At 40.4% G+C, this 17,045-nt stretch overlaps 1 long non-coding RNA gene across 1 annotated transcript; it reads right to left on the reverse strand.

Moving 5' to 3' along the window:
- Positions 1 to 4,119: 4,119 nt before the first annotated feature.
- LOC119870764 lies at positions 4,120 to 16,000 on the reverse strand. Its single transcript, XR_005353756.1, has 4 exons — positions 15,510 to 16,000; positions 9,762 to 9,925; positions 9,085 to 9,344; positions 4,120 to 6,062 (listed from the first exon to the last, which is right to left on the reverse strand). It is a non-coding gene; the product is annotated as an uncharacterized LOC119870764 (long non-coding RNA).
- Between the last annotated feature and the right edge of the window lie 1,045 nt (positions 16,001 to 17,045).

The raw sequence follows: 17,045 nt of genomic DNA on the forward strand, positions 1-17,045 counted from the left end.
GAAGAGAAAAAATGAGCCATTGCACACCGTTGGCGGGAATGTGATTGGTGCAGCCACTATGAAAAACAGTATGAAGGGGCAGCCCGGGTGACTCGGGGGTTTGGCGCCGCCTTCAGCCCAGGGCCTAATCCTGGAGACCCCGGATCGAGTCCCGCCTCGGGCTCCCTGCGTGGAGCCTGCTTCTCCCTCTGCCTCTCTCTCTCTCTCTCTCTGTCTCTCGTGAATAAATAAATAAAATTTTTAAAAAAACAGTATGAAGGTTCCTCCAAAAATTAAAAATAGAACTATCATATGACCCATCAATTTTACTTCTGGCTATTTACTCAAAGAAAATGAAAACACTAACTCAAAAAGATATATATACATCATGTTCATTGCAGAATTGTTTATAATAGCCAAGAGATGGAAGCAACCCAAATGTCCATCATCAGATGCATGGATAAAGAAAATGTGGTATTTATATTCGATAGAATATTATCCAACCATAAAAAAAGGAAATCCTGCCATTTTTCATGATATGGATAGACCTTGAGAACATTATGCTAAATGAAATAAGTCAGACATAGATAAATACTCTATGATCTCACTTATATGTGAAGTTTAAAAAAAAAAAAAAACTCAGAAACAGAGAACAGATTGATGTTTGCCAGAGGCAGGGAGTCGGGAGTGGACAAAATGAGTGAAGTTAGTCAAACGTCAATTATAAAATAAATAGGGAAATAAATAAATAAATAAATAAATAAATAAATAAATAAATAAGTAAATAAATAAAATAGGGGTGCATGGGTGGCTCAGTCAAGTGTCTAACTCAAGGTCATGAGATCAGGCCCCACGACAAGCTCTGTGTTCAGTGCAGAGTCTGCTTCAGATTCTCTCTCCTCCCTCTGCCCCTCACACTTGTGCTCCTTGCTCGCTCACTCTCTCTCAAATCAATCAATAAGTCACAAAGATAAAATGTACAGCAAGGCAACCATAGTTAATACCGTATTGCATATTTGAAAGTTGCTAGGAGAGTAAACCTTAAGAGTTCTCGTCACAAGAAAAAAAAATTGTATGTATGTGTGGTGCTGAACGCTAACTAGACTTATTGTGGTGATCCTTTCCCAGTATATGTAAATATTGAATCATTGTGTTGTACACCTGTAACTAATATGCTATATGTTAATTATACCTCAATTTTTTTTTGAAAGGCTGGTTGGAGAAGATTCCAAACAAACTTGAAGGAAGTCAATGAGTAGGGACAACCATTTGAAGGAGTTTTGCTGTACGGAAATAAGAGAAATAGGACATCTGGGTGGCTCAGTGGTTGAGCCTTTGGCTCAGGGTGTGATCCCGGGGTCCTGGGATCCTGGGATCAAGTCCTACACTGGGACCTGGGATCAAGTCCTACACTGGGCTCCCCACGGGGAGCCTGCTTTGCCCTCTGCCTGTGTCTCTGTCTCTCTGTCTCTCTGTCTGTCTCCCTCATGAATAAACAAATAAAATCTTTAAAAAAGAGAGAGAGAGAAATTGTGTTTCTAGGATGAGGGAGGTTTCAGGGCTTTTGTATGTGCTCCCCTGTGTGTGTGTTGCTCAGGAGAAGGAAAACATGATTTTGAAGCAGACAGGTGATAGCAGCACACGTGAGATCCTTAGATGGGCAAGGTGGGAGGACACCAAGCCATGCTTGCAAGAGTGGGATTTAAGCAGGAACACAAACAGCTCCCCCATGGCCTTTTGTTATGAAAGGGGATAAATCTTAATGTTTAAGCCATTTTGTTCAGGTTTTCTGCTGTCTACACGTGAAACAACATTCTAACAAATACACTTCACTAGGATACCCTAAAGGATTATACCCAGTGACTTACATGATCAATCAAGATGTAGGCTTTGAAACAAATAGACCAACCGCCAATGCAGATTCAGACCTTTAGAGCAATGACTCTCAGCTGTCATAGATTGCAACCGGATTGAAGCTCAAAGCAAGAGGGTTTCATATGCTTTAAGAATTTCTGATTTAGGGGATCCCTGGGTGGTTTAGTGCCTGCCTTTGGCCCAGGGCGTAATCCTGGAGTCCTGGGATTGAGTCCCACATCGGGCTCCCTGCATGGAGCCTGCTTCTCCCTCTCCCTTTGCCTCTCTCTCTCTCTCTCTCTCTATCATGAATAAATTAAAAAAAGAATTTCTGATTTAACTGTTACCCATTTTTCCTATCCTAATAAATCTCTCATTAAAAACAAAGGGCTGAACCTCTCCAGCACACTCATGCTATTCTGAGATAATTTCCCTTGAGTAAGAAGCTCCCCTGGAATTAGATGTCCTGTTTGGCAGGAGAGAGCAAGGAGTCATCCCACATTCCTGTTAATAAAAGTCCCCTGTCTCCTGCTTAAGCTCCATGGGACTTCCCATAGTTAGTAGAGGCAGGTCAGTTTTAAGGATAGGGAAATGAGATGGCATGAGGAAATTAAGGGCTCTGAACCCACGGTTTTAAGGGCTCTTCCAACATGTAGGGTGCAGTTCTCCCTTTACCACTAAGCAATGCTCCAAGACACTAGTTAGGTGTCCCACCATTCAACTCAAATTTGACACTATCTACCACTATGTACCTGGAGACAGCATCAGATTCCACAGGTAAAGTGTTCAGTCCTACCAGGCTGCCCTCCACTTGAGACACCAGTCACAAGCCCGGCTTGTTGCGTGTGCTTCTGAACAACTGCCTATAAATTCCCATGAACCCCAACTTGGTTCAATTAATTTGCTAGAGTGGCTCACAGAACTCAGAAAACACATTTACTCACTAGATTACCCACTTATAAAATGATATTGAAGGATACAAATCAACAGTAAAGACAGTAAAAAGTATTTTACTGGTGAACAGATTTTATTTATATTCTGAAGTAATAATAGTACTCCAAACAATCATCTGAACTAACAAGTACAAAGCAAACAGTAGAGATTTAATTTAATTTAAAAAATTTTCCTCCAACATACATATATAGACTGTAACATAAATATATAAATATGGTAATATATAAATCATTTTTTCTTGGACCCCTTTTAGCCAATAACCACACATATTGGTAATCTCTCAATCTAATATCTGCTTTTCTAATTTTTTTCTCTAAATTTATACTGATCTCCTAAGCATTATAGACTATGTGGCAAACAAGTTCCTGTGCTAGTTGAGCTTACCTTCTTGAATTACATACACTTAACACTTATAAACATGTACTATGTACATATACTGTGAAGATATTTCTAATTCGTCATTTTCTCACTCATTACTATCAGGTCCACTGGTACATTTCCCTTCACTCTCTTTCATGCTTGTATAATACTTCAATCTATCCCATAAACTGTTTGACTACTTCCCTGATAGTAAATATTCCTTTTGTTTCCTTTTTTTTTTTTTTTTTGTCACTATTGACATCCTTACACATGTGTTATTACTTCCCAGTGTTTTTATTTCTATAGACTCAGTTCCTAGAAGTACAACTGTCAGGTCTGGATGTACATATTTATATCCAGAGTATACAAAGATTTGTTAAGGGAAAAGAGCCATGATAAAGGAAGGACACTAAACAGGCAGACATGCAGGAACCATGATAGGAATATCAAGGAGATGGATGATCAGCTGTGTCACATGTGAAGTCCACAGCAGAGCTGACTCTTTCCTAATTCTTTCTGCCTAGAGGCACTTAGAAAAATATTTTTCCTTCTATTCTTAGAATTCTGTATTGTTACTAGAAAATGCCTGGACATGTGCTTCTTCTCAACAAATTGGCCTCAAACCTGGCTAACTCTTTTAAAAAGGCAGACTTTCAAGAAAATGAGAAGACAAGCCACAGACTGGGAGAAAACATTTGCAAAAGACATATCTGATAAAAGACTGTTATCAAAAATATACAAAGAAATTTCAAACTCACCACTAAAAAAACAAACAACTCAATTTTAAAATAGGCCAAAGAAAAAAAAATAAATAAAATAGGCCAAAGATCTGAAAAGATATTTCACCAAAGAAGATTATCCAAATGGCAAACAAGCTGGGACACCTGGGTGGCTCAGAGGCTGAGTGTCTGCCTTTGGCTCAGGGTGGGATCCCAGGGTCCTGGGATCGAGTCCTGTTGCAGGGAACCTGCTTCTGCCTCTGCCTATGTCTCTGCCTTTCTCTCTCTCTCTCTCTCTCTCTCTCTGTGTCTCTCATGAATAAGTAAATAAATCTTTTTTTAAAAAGTGGCAAACATGCATATGAAAAAATGCTCCACATTGAATGTCATTAGAGAGATACAACTTAAAACAATGATGAGATACCACTACATACCTACTAGAATGGGCAAAATCTGGAACACTGACAATAATAAATGCTGGCGAGGATATGGAGCAACACAAGCTCTCATTCACTGCTGGTGGGCATGCAACACAGTGCAACCACTTTGGAAGACTCTTTGGCAATTTCTTCCAAAACTAAGCATACTCTTATCATACATACAATCTAGCAATTGCACTCCTTAATATTTACCCCAGTGAACTGAAAACTTATCTCCTCATTTAAAAAACCCACGTTCAGATATCTATGTAACTTTGTTCATAATTGTCAAAACTTGGAAACAACTAAGATGTTGCTCAGGTAGGTGAAGAGATATACAAACGTGGTATGTCCAGGCAATGGAATATTATTCAGGAATTAAAATACAGGAGACACTGAGCCATGAAAAAACATAGAAGAACCTTAAATGCATGTTACTAAGTGAAAAAAAAAAAAAACAATCTGAAAAAGCTACAGACTATTTAATTCCAACTATATGATATTTTGGAAAAGGCAAAACTATGGAGGCAGTAAAAAGTACCAGGAGTTGGTAGAGGATGAAAAGATGGAATACAGGGGATTTGTAGGGCAATGAAGCTACTCTATATGATACTGTAATGATGGATATGAGTCATTGTGCATTTGTCCAAACTCACGGAATGCACACCACAAGTGAAGCCCAATGTGAACTATGGACTTTGGTTGATGATAAGATCAGTGTAGGTTCGAACACTTAATGGGGCATGTTGATGGTCAGGGAAGTTCTGGGGTGGTAAGGAGTGAGTCTCTGGGAACTCTCTGTGCCATCTGTTCAATTTTGCTGTAAACCTAAAACTATTCTAAAAAATAAAATCTATTAAAATTTTTAAAAAGAAAGAAAGAAACAGGCCCAAGTTTGCTTCAGTTCAGAGAAGTCTTCTGTTATCGTTAGTATAATAGTTGTCCCTCCTCTGTTGCTCCTTTCCCTCTTTCTGCTCCCACTACTCACAGTCCACAGTTTTAGGATCTATCTTCCAAGCTTCTTATCCTTTCCTACTTGTGTTCTATCTCTTCTTATCTTTGCTCTATGTCAAGATATTTCTTGCCTTCAATTTTCCTAGGATGCTAATTCAGATCGCCTGGTGATCTTCCTCTCCCTTAATTAATCTCTTGAATTGTATTTGGCTAGGAATTTATGATTTTTAGCTTCAGAAAGTCTTTTTGTGCTATATTTAAATCTCCTTCAATATGCAAGTTTTTTAAAAATTCAAGTTGCCTTGCAACAGCTGTTTGTTTTGCTGTGTCTTCCTCTCTCTAAAGCAAGTCCCTGAGAAGAGATATTGTTTTTCATTGTTGGCTCCTGGTTTCATGTGCCCTGATGGCAGCTGCACTCTCACCTGTGTGGTCCAGGTCACAAAAAGAAAGGTGCTCAGTCTCTGCTGAGGCCAAAGCCTCCATGTCCAGGGTCAAAGGCAGGAAAGACTCAACCCACCCATTCAGTTGCCCCTTGGCCTCCTTAGGGCCAGATAACTCAGCACACTAGTGACTATTCCCCACTAATAGTCATTTGCCTCAGAATAAGGGCAGGGAGACTGGAATGGCAACAGAAGGTCGGGAGCTCTCTGTTCATGGGGGTCTTCCCAGAGTCCCAGCATGAACTCTCAGACAAATAATGACTTCAAATGCAAGTCCAAGCAGCATCAGGAAGCCCCCAAGCATTCCAGTAGTACAAACTGTTCTCTCTCTACAGTTGATAGTGTTTTTCTGGGAACAGTTGAGAAAATGGAGCCAATGAAACCTGGAAGAACAGGGAAGTGAGAATGGTCAGATACACTGAAACAAATGCTTGAAAAACAAAGGTCTTTAACACACAGCTAATATCATCCTCAGAAACACAACAGGGATGTCCACTCTAACCACTGTTGTTCAACATAGTACTAGAAGTCCTAGCCTCAGCAATCAGACAACAAAAAGAAATAAAAGGCATACAAACTGGCAAAGAAGAAATCAAACTTTCTCTCTTCGCCAATGACATGATACTCTATGTAGAAAATCCACAAGACTCCACAAAAAAAATTGCTCGAACTGATACAGGAATTCAGCAAGGTTGCAGGATATAAAAATCAAGGCACAGAATTCTGCTGCATTTCTATATACTAACATGAAGCAGAAGAAAGAGAAATCAAGGAATCAATCCCATTTACAATTGCACCAAAAACCATAAGATACCTAGGAATATACCTAACAAAAAAAAATAAAAGATCTGTGCTCTGAAAACTATAGAACCTTATGAAAGAAACTGAGGAAGACATAAAGAAATAGAAAAATATTCCATGTTCATGCATCTGAAGAACAAATATTGTTAAAATGTCTATGCTACTCAAAGTAATCTATGCATTCAATGCAATACCTGTGAAAATACTACCAGCATTTTTTTTAAAGAGCTAGAACAAACAATCCTAAAATTTGTATGAAAACAGAAAAGACTCCAGATAGCCAAGGTAATGTTGGAAAAGAAAACTAAAGCTGAAGGCATAATAATTTCAGACTTCAAGCTATACTACAAAGCTGTAATTATCAAGACAGTATGGTACCGGCACAAAAACAGACACCTAGATCAATGGAACAGAAGAGAGAACCCAGAAATGGGCTGTCATGGTCAACCAAGTTTTGACAAAGCAGGAAAGAATATCCAATGGAAAAAAAAGACAATCTCTTCAACAAATGGTGTTGGACAAATTGTACAGCCACATATAGAAGAATGAAACTATGAAACTGCGCCGCTTTCTTACACCATACACAAAAATAAACTCAAAATGGATGAGAGACCTAAACATGAGACAGGAATCCATCAAAATCCTAGAGGACAACATAGGTAGCAACCTCTTTGACCTCAGCCACAGCAACTTCTTGCTAGACCTGTCTCCAAAGGCAAGGGAAACAAAAGCAGAAATGAATTATTAGGACTTCATCAGGATAAAGCTTTTGCACAGCAAAGGAAACAATCAGCCAAATTAAAAGGCAACCTACTGAATGGGAGAAAATATTTGCAGATGACATATTAGATAAAGGTCTAGTATCCAAAATCTATAAAGGTCTTATCAAACTCAACACCCAAAAACCAAAAAAATCCAGTCACAAGATGGGCAGAAGACATGAATAGACATTTCTCCAGAGAAGAAATCCAGATGGCCAACAGACACATGAAAAGATGCTCAACATCACTCATCATCAGGGAAATGCAGATCAAAACTGCAATGAGGTATCACCTCACACCTGTCAGAATGGCTAAAATTAACAACTCAGGAAACAACAGATGATGGCAAGGATGTGGAGAAAGAGAAACCCTTTTACACTGTCAGTGGGAATGCAAACTGTTGCAGCCACTCTGGAAAACAGTATGAAGTTTCCTCAAAAAGTTAAAAATAGAACTACCCTACAACCCAGCAATTGCACTAGAAGGTATTTATCCAAAGTATACAAAAATAGTCATAGCAGCAATGTCCACAATAGCCAAACTATGGAAGGAGTCCAGATGTCCACTGACAGATGAATGGATGATGTAGATGTTGATATACATATATATATACATATATATACATATATATAGTGGGATATTTTTCATTCATCAAAAAGAATGAAATCTTGCATTTGCAACGATGGATAGAACTAGAGAGTATTATGCTAAGCAAAACAAGTCAGTCAGAGAAAGACAAATACCATATGATTTCACTCCTATGTGGAATTTAAGAAACAAAACAGATGACCATAAAGGAAGGAAGAGAAAAATAAAATAAGATAAAAACAGAGAAGGAAACAAACCACAAGAGACTCAACTCTAGGGAACAAACTGAGGGCTTCTGGAGGGGAGATAAGTGGGGGGATGGGTAACTGGATGATGGGCAGTAAGGAGGGCATATGATGTAATGAGCACTGGGTGTTATACGCAATGATGAATCACTAAATTCTACCCTTGACACTAATAATACAGTATATGTTAACTAAATTGAATTTAAATTATTAAAAAAATCTTTAAAAGGAATTCTCAGAATGTGACTACCTGGTTCAATTGTACTTAGCTGGTCAGATTGATGTGTTGCTTGGGCTGCTTTAACAAAATAACTGACTGGGAAGCTTAAAGAACAAACATTTAGGACAGCCCAGGTGGCTCAGCAGTTTAGCGCCACCTCTCTCTCTCTCTCTCTCTCTCTCTCTCTCTCTCTCTCCCTCCTCTCATGAATAAATAAATAAAAATAAAATAAAATAAAAAAGAGCAAACATTTATTTCCCAAAGTTCTAGAGGCTGGGAAGCAAAAATCAAGGTGCCAGCCAATTCAGCCCCGGTGAAAGCTGTCTTGCTATCTTGCAGACAATTGCCTTCTCACTGTGTGCTCACGTGGCAGACAGAGAAATCTTTCTCTCCTCCTTTTCTTATAAACTGCTAATGCCATCATGAGAGCCCCAACCTTATGACCTCAAACCTAATCCTAATTACTGCCAAAGGGCCTCATCTCCAAATGCCATTCCACAGGTGTTAGGGCTTCATAGATGAATGGGGGAACCACAGTTCAGTGCACAGCAGAGTATTGCAGCTACCTGCTAGAAAACGAACTCCCAACTTTCAGTGCCTTAATATTATAGAAGCTGGGGATCCCTGGGTGGGTCAGTGGTTTAGCGTCTGCCTTCGGCCTGGGGTATGATCCTGGAGTCCCATGCATCGGGCTTCGTGCATGGAGCCTGCTTCTCCCTCTGCTGTGTCTCTGTCTGTCTGTCTCCCTCATGAATAAATTTTAAAAATCTAAAAAATATTTATGTATTACAGAAGCTCATTTCTTGTGTATATGAAATCCAGCTGGAAGTGAGGTCTGGTTCAAGTAGATGTTTAGGGTCTGAGCTGAAAGTCTCTGTCATCTTCGACAGCTTGTTCCCCAGGGCTTTTGAGGACACAACATCCAGTCAGCAGGAAGGAGGAAAGATCAGGCTCCAGCATGGGAAGGTTTTCTGGACCAGTCCTGGTAATTATCCACATTAATTCCATCCACATTCCATTGCTATAACTCAGTCATGTGGCCTTACCTAACTGCAAGAGAGATTTGGAATTTAGTCTGACTGTGCACCCGGGAGAAATGTAGTCTACCTGCACCCAAGTTCAAGGTTTGTGAGCATCCTGGTACATCCTCCCAAAAAGCCCTATTCATGAAGGTAATTGCTAAGATTCACTTCCTCAAACTGTATTAATTACCCAGACCTCCAAAATTAGCATATAATTACTCAGATTTGGACTTTAACAGAGCACATATGTTTTATAAGTTTCATCATTGTTGTCAACCTCAAGGTAAGTCTTGAATTTATAAAGTTAATGTAATGAAAATCCTAAATAATAAATTTTTTCAACAAGTATACTATTATCTTTGGGACTTATTATTGAAAGTTTAATAATGTACAGTGGGCCTTTGGCTATATTACATCACTATAAAAAGGAAGAAAATTAGATCACCAGAGCAGTAGTTCAAGCACCCAACTTTTCCAAGAAAATGGAACAGGACTATCCTCATCAGAGAAGGTAGACCAAAGGCGTAGACTTATGTCACAGCCAGCAGGTGAACAGCCTTGTTGTCTTCTGACCCCAGGTGCATAAGGACAGCATTTCAGGGCCCCTGTCTGGGAGATAAGCTGGTAGATGTACATGCAAAGACTGTATGCCAGGGAGGCAGCCCTCAGATCATCCCTTTCAATGGGGGCCAGTAGGTGTCTGGACCTATATCCCTCATCTCTAGATTTTATCAAAATCACTCCAACACACCTCTTCTCCCCATCTCTTCCCCCCGCCATCTTCATCCCAGCAGCCATCAGCTCACGTCTCACCTAGACCTCAGGTAGGCCTTCTAAATAGTCCCCCTATGTTCATTCTGCCTTCTTCCCACCCATTCCGTGCCCCTAATTAAAATACTGCTGCTCTTTCCCATTGCTCTTACAAAACAAAACTCTCAACAGGGCCTATCAGCGCCCACGTGGCTCCTTCCTACCTGTGGCCCCGTCCCCCTACCCAGTCCACTGGGCTCCAGCCACACTGGTCCTTTCTGTCCCACATTCTCTTCTCTGCACCTAGCACAGTTCTCCCTCCATCCCACCTCCTGACCTCTGCTTCAACCTCATTTGCTGGCATCGCCTGCCTAACATCTTTGAGTAAGTGTAGGGGATCAAAATATGCCACCCCCAGATAGGTATCTTTGGCATAAGGATTATTTTAAGCTGATTGTTTTTAAGAAATTGTAAACACAAGAGAAGCTGTGAAAACCAAGTCAAAATTACCCTTTTATAAGGGACATTTATGTGTCTAAGGGGAATCTCCCTCCTGTACCAGGAACAGGGAGATGACTCTAAGCCCCTAGAAACTCTTATCCATGGAGAAGACAGCAACTTAAATCTGCATAACAACCTTACCTTTGTTTACTGTGCTTTTCCTGGGCACCTAGTCACCTCCCCTAACAACTCCTACCCCACCCCCAATACACACACACACACACACACACACACACACACACACACACATCTTTTGTCTTTCACTGAAGGTAATATTTAAAGTGATGGCTTTAAAAAATAAAAAAATAAAAAAAAAATAAAGTGATGGCTTTGGCCATTTTGCAGAGTTTTTCTCTTCCTCTACTCTTCAAAGTTTTCCAACTGACCTAAAAATTAAATTTTACATGAGATGTGCTAACAAGAGGGAAAAAAAACAAAGTTTTATTACATGCACATGAAGGCCCAATGAAATTGAGATCTAAAGAAAGGACCAAGGCAGGTAGTTTTTATACATTTTGAACAGAAACAATAAATTTGTGAATAATTAACAGAATAAAGAAAAGAGGTATTTGGGAGCTTTAATTAGTAGGGAATTCTAAGCAGATTTAGGCTAAAGTAATAGATTAAAAAGAAATGAGATTTATTTCTACAGCTTTCTTGGGATATCTTTTCCCTTCTTAGTATAGGGAGGGTATTTTTCATATAAGAAATTTGTTTCTTGCTTTCAGGGGGACAGAGGAGGGTCTGAGTGCAACTAGCTGTTTCTTAAGTAACTTTATTTAAAATAATTAAAAAAAATTAAATAATCAATGTGCCAAGAGGGGCATATTTTGGGGCAACCTGACCTTGGTCCCTACATACACGTTACTAAACTTTTGTTTTTCTCCTTAATCTGTTAATCTGTCTTGCATAAATTTAATTACTAGACCAGTTGAAGAACCTGGAAGGGAAGAAGAGAAAACTTCCACCCCAATATGTAACCTATAGTCTCCCTCATAGGCTCTATTACATGGTGCATGTCTCCTTTGCCACTCACATTGATTTGGGTCATATTGGGTAGATATTATGATTTCCACTAGGGCTATGGAGAGTAAGTTCCCAGCAGGCATGCCCCCCATACCCAGGCAAGCTGTCTGGCACTGAGCAGATAGGTAGTAAGTATGTGCTGGAAAAATGAAAGAAGGACAGAAGTGCATATGAATAGTTCTCTGTCATTTACAAAGTGCTTTTGTACAAAGTATGACATGTGACCTTCACAACTTCACTTTCAAGTTGATTTTAGCACTTCCTTTCTTCAGAGGAGAAAGCTTAGTTTCATTCTACTCTCCTGTGGGTTTTTTAAATGCTATTTTATTATTCCTAGTCTTACCTTTATTGTCTTTATCTTTTTTGGGATTTACTCTATTGTTCCTTTCCTTCTTAAGTTGAAACTCAGCTCATTGATCTATGAAACTTTTTTTATGTGTACATTTAAAGCCAAAAATTTCCCTGTATACAGATTGCTTCAGCTACATTCCACAATTTTTGGTAGTGGTTTTATTGTTATTCAGTTCAAAATATTTAAATACTCCATTATGATATTTTTTTTGACCTATGAATCATTTAGAAGTATTTGTTTAATTTTTTAAATACTTATACCACACATTTTGGATGTCTTTTGAGTTGTTACTCTCAAATTTTGTTATATTTTGGTCAGTTTTTTAATTATTGATGATGCCAAAACTTTGGTTTTGTTGAGATTTCCCTTATGGTCAAGTATGTAAGTAGCTTTTTGTGTTTTTTAAAGATTTTATTTATTTATTCATGAGAGACAGAGGCAGAGGCAGAGGGAGAAGTAGGTTCCCTATGGGGAGCCCAATGCCAGACTCAATCCCAGGACTGCAGGATCATGCCCTGAGCCTAAGGCAGATGTTCAACCACTGAGCCACCCAGGCATCCAGCTTTTTTTTTTTTTTTTTAAGTATTATTTATTTTAGAGAGGCAGGCAGAGGGAGAGAGAGAAACTTTAAGCAGGCTCCCTGCCAAGCATGGAGACCAACTCGGGGCTCAATCCCAGGACCCTGAGATCATTACCTGAGCCGAAACCAAAAGCCAGAGGCTTAACCAACTGTGCCACCCAGGCACCAAGTGACTAGCTATTTTTAAATGTCCCTGGAGTGCTTGGAGCCTGAAAATTATATCTGGGAAGGCCCAGGTTGACAGTAGCAACATGGGGGAAGGGACCACTGAGCCACCTTCGAGGGTCTGCTTCAAGCAGGGCAGTGAGGTGGGGCTGCGGGAGTAAAGGATCCTCAGGGCATCTAAAATGTCATGTAGAGACAAAATTACCCATCCCACTGTGTCATTACTATTGTTTCTAATTAATTCCATGAAACCATCAGGGTCTTTGAGGTTACTTTGAAAGGAAGCATTGGAGAAGTGGGTGTTTTTCTCCTTTCATTGTTGGGTGACTAATGGAGCAATCTTGTTTTGTTTTCTGGCTTGAGATCCTGTGAATATTTTAAGAAAGAATAGAGACCTTTTCATAAAACCCAGAGCCTGTTTTTAAGCTCCTCAGGAGCTCCCAGGAGGAAGGCATCTCCTCAGCTCTCTTCCATTCAAACAAGAAAAACAAGATTTCCACATGTGAGACACACACCCCCACATAAAATAGAGATGTTAAGTTCATTCATGATTTTTAAAGTATGATCTCAAAAATCCTCAGAAAATGAAGCTAATGGCCTATGTGTTTACCTCTGTCATTGGAAGACCAAAAAGGAGCATCTTTTGATGAAATTCAACCCTTTGGGTTCTAGTGGCTTCATGCATGGGGGGGGTGGGGGGGGGCTCATGTGGTGGATTCTGCAATGGGAGCTGCCATGACTCCAGAGACTCAGTCACCAAAGTCAGGAGGAAAATCCAGGAGAGAGGAAGGTGAAGTACTGCCCAAATAAATTGGCACCAGGCTGGGTGGGCTTTCAGGTGCCAAGCAATGACTGAAGAAGGATTGCCAGAGTTCCCAGAATCTCATTCACCCTCATGATTGGGGGCACAAAACAATTTGTGAGTCTGGAAGGATACATATGCTCATATCACAGTGAGAATTATGTTTAATCACTCAGAGCTATAATGACCTCATGATTACTAAAAACAGGGTTCAAATCAAATGAACCCACTTTTGTAGAAACCATATCTTCTGGCTGAAATATTCAGTTGTCAATTTTTAGTTTATCATTACTTCTTCCCAAAATCATGCAAGTTGAAAGTTTGATTGCAACCAATCAGTTATTTCCAAAGGAATAATGGCCTTAATGCCCTTATTTTCCAAAAATGCCACAACACGCCCAACGTGTCATTCAATCAACAAACATTTTTGCATGCATCTACTTTACTTAGGCGACTGAGCCAAGAATGGAGTAATGTAAACAAAACATAAGCACATGAAAATGTTAGCAACAATGCCAAACATTGAATACTGGAGGTGCATTAAGAAATCTGTTTAATTTGCAAATAGAGCTGGAAAAGATACAGGCTTGAGTTCAGAGCAGAATGTCAGCAATTTTGCCTAGAGGGGTCAAAAGTCTTATGAGACAGATGAGTCTTGATATGAGCCCTAAAAAAAGAGAGAAGTTGGAAAATCAGATAGTCCAGTAGAAGACATTCCAAGACAGACAAAATGATGTGAATAAAGTCAAGAAATCTGAACCGTGTCGATAAAGTTTCTTAAAGGTAAATTTCATTACCTGAGATCAGGGCCAACTGGTGATGGAATTAATACATAAGAAGAATTGATCTGCTGCCCTACTTCCTCTCCTCTCTGCTTAACTGCCCTAGGTTCCCAGCATGCAAGGCCAGCTACAGAATTTGCAGAACCCAATGCCAGATGAAAATGAGAATACCAGTGGAGAGCGTAAGTGGGCCTCCCCCTTCCCTTGGGCTCCTGGCCCCAATCCTCAGGGAAATGGGTGACTCCAAAGGATTGCAACCTTCATGCAAGAATGCACTGGGTCCCTGGACCAAGTAGCAAGGACCCCACTCAAGTTGAGCATGGCCAGCCCAGGGAAGGACAGCCACTGCCTTGCCCAATCTGAGAGGCTGAAGCTGTGGAGGGCAGCAGCAGAACCTGGACCTCCCCAACCAATGCCCCAGGATAGAGAGTAACATGGGTTTGAAGCAAGGATGGGGATAGAGCCCTGGGCAGGATCCAGGTTCCAAGAGTCAGAGTGCAGGCTACTGCAAACATGTCCCAGGGAGGCAGTGGGAGGCTCCTGACCATGCTGCATCATCCTCCTGGACTTCACTTACAAAACATAAACTCAGATAAAACTATTAAGAATTTCAAGATGGAGGGACACTTGAGTGGCTCAGTGGTTGAGCTTCTGCCGTTGGCTCAGGTTGTGATCCTGGGGTCCCGGGATCGAGTCCTGCATTGGGGAGTCCAATTGGGAGAGTCTGGTTGTGTCTCTCCCTCTGGTTGTGTCTCTGCCTGTCTCTGTGTGTCTCTCATAAATAAATAAATAAATAAATAAATAAATAAATAAATAAATAAATAAATAAAATCTTCAAAAAAAAAAAAGAATTTCAAGATGGCAACCACAGGACAAGGATCTCTAAGGGCCGGGCCCCATGTGACAGCACAAGTCTCTGGTCGATGAAGCCAGCCCTACTGGCATCCCACAAGGATCTGCCCTCCCTAGACATCTCCCCATCTTGCAGAACTTTCTCTACACTCACCACCCAAAGTTATATTACAGTCACATTCTAAACTAGTCTGAAAAACTCCTGCTAATCCTTTATGAGCAGAGGTCCTACCTATGTTAAGCTACATTCACCATGAGTCAGACCTGACCAAGTGTGTCTGCAAAACCAGAAGCAAGTCAGCCCAGACTCTTTCCCAGAGAGAATGAGGAACCTGCTAGATAGGAAGGTTTCCGGAGGAGCTGGTGGTCCAGCATTAACTCACCCAGTCCTGTAAAGAGAGATCCTCAGGCAATGGATTTGCCTACAGCATCCACAATGACCAGTGAAGATAGAGATGGTTATTCCTGTGCAAACATAAGTCACCCTTGAAGATTCCAAGCAGCTGGGTGACACTCTGAAAGGAGCTGGAGTTTTGACAAGTTCACTGGTAGTTTCCAGGGTCAGAGAAATACAGTTGGTGAAATGATGACCTCACTCTCACTTTTTTGGTTCAAGTGTCCAGGGGTTTCTGGAGTTCTAGCAAACCCACCTGCCTTTTAACACTGGCTTTCTGGAGGCAAACATTTTCTAACACAGAGGGACAACCATGTATGAGATCTCAAGGCATTATTACATTTTGGAAAGAAGGATCATTTTTTTATGTTTATTTTATTTTATTTATTTAAGAGAGACAGAACAAAAGAGAGAGCACCAGCAGGGGTGGAAGGGGCAGAGGGAGAGGGAGGAGCAGACTCCCCGCTGAGCAGCCAGCCCAAAGCAGGCCCACTCCCAGGACCCTGGGATCATGACCTGAGCCAAAAAGCAGATGCTTAACTGACTGAGCCACCCAGGGCCCCAGAAGGATCAATTTTTAAAATAAACTTTTATACTCCACCATATTATAGCAGAATTCCTAGTCCCATTCCTCCAAGGACAGAAATGTTGATGCTATGTGACACAGAGAGACATCATAACCCAAGTTTAATTTCTCTCTTTGAGAAATTACAGGACACTACAGGACAGTCAGGCAAAAATGGTAGAGGGTCAAGCTGTCCTTACAATACACAACATAAATGGGTTCTGGTCACTCCAGGGACAACCAGAACAGTGACTCTTTCTACCCAGCTGGCCATATCCTGTGCTTTGTAAGAAATAAACATCTACCAGTTAAGAGATGATGAGTAAAATTAAGTTCTCTTCATATATCATCAAGCAATTTAATGTGTAAAGCCCATATGATAATATTAAATCTCAACTCGATCTGTCACTGTTGAAGTAACTTTGAGAATTTTCCCATTTTTGTGCCTCTCCTTTTGTGTATCCTACCAAGACAAAAAGCCAACTATCATATTTGGAACAGAGTCCTTGAGAAAATGAGGATACATCTTTCTGAGCAATTTCTTTCATCTCATCCGATTATTGGTGGATTCCTTAATTTTTATGCAATTTAATGTCTCCCAAAAAAATGTTAATTTTTTTCCATCATACCTGAGAGAATTCTAGAATTTATGTTTCAGCTGTCCAGACAGGAGAACAGGAGACCCAGTAGCTTCCTAAAAGTGAGACAGAGTCCTGATTCTTGAGTCTGGGATCACCTGACTCAGCTCCAGGAGGAGTACCTAGATATACACCTAAAGCTCCCCAGAGCTAGGTCCTCCTTGAGAGACTCTGATGGCTGAGGTCCCTTTGGAGACAAGTACCATTCACTCATGTATTTTAACTATACTTTGAGTTTTCCACAGCAGGAGAAAGACAACTGTGACATGCAAATTTTGCCCTGGTTTGTTGCAAAGACCTCTGACTCACCTTAAAAATATAT

This window comes from Canis lupus, chromosome 1 (genome assembly GCF_011100685.1).
Source record: "Canis lupus familiaris isolate Mischka breed German Shepherd chromosome 1, alternate assembly UU_Cfam_GSD_1.0, whole genome shotgun sequence".
Lineage (NCBI taxonomy): Eukaryota > Metazoa > Chordata > Mammalia > Carnivora > Canidae > Canis > Canis lupus.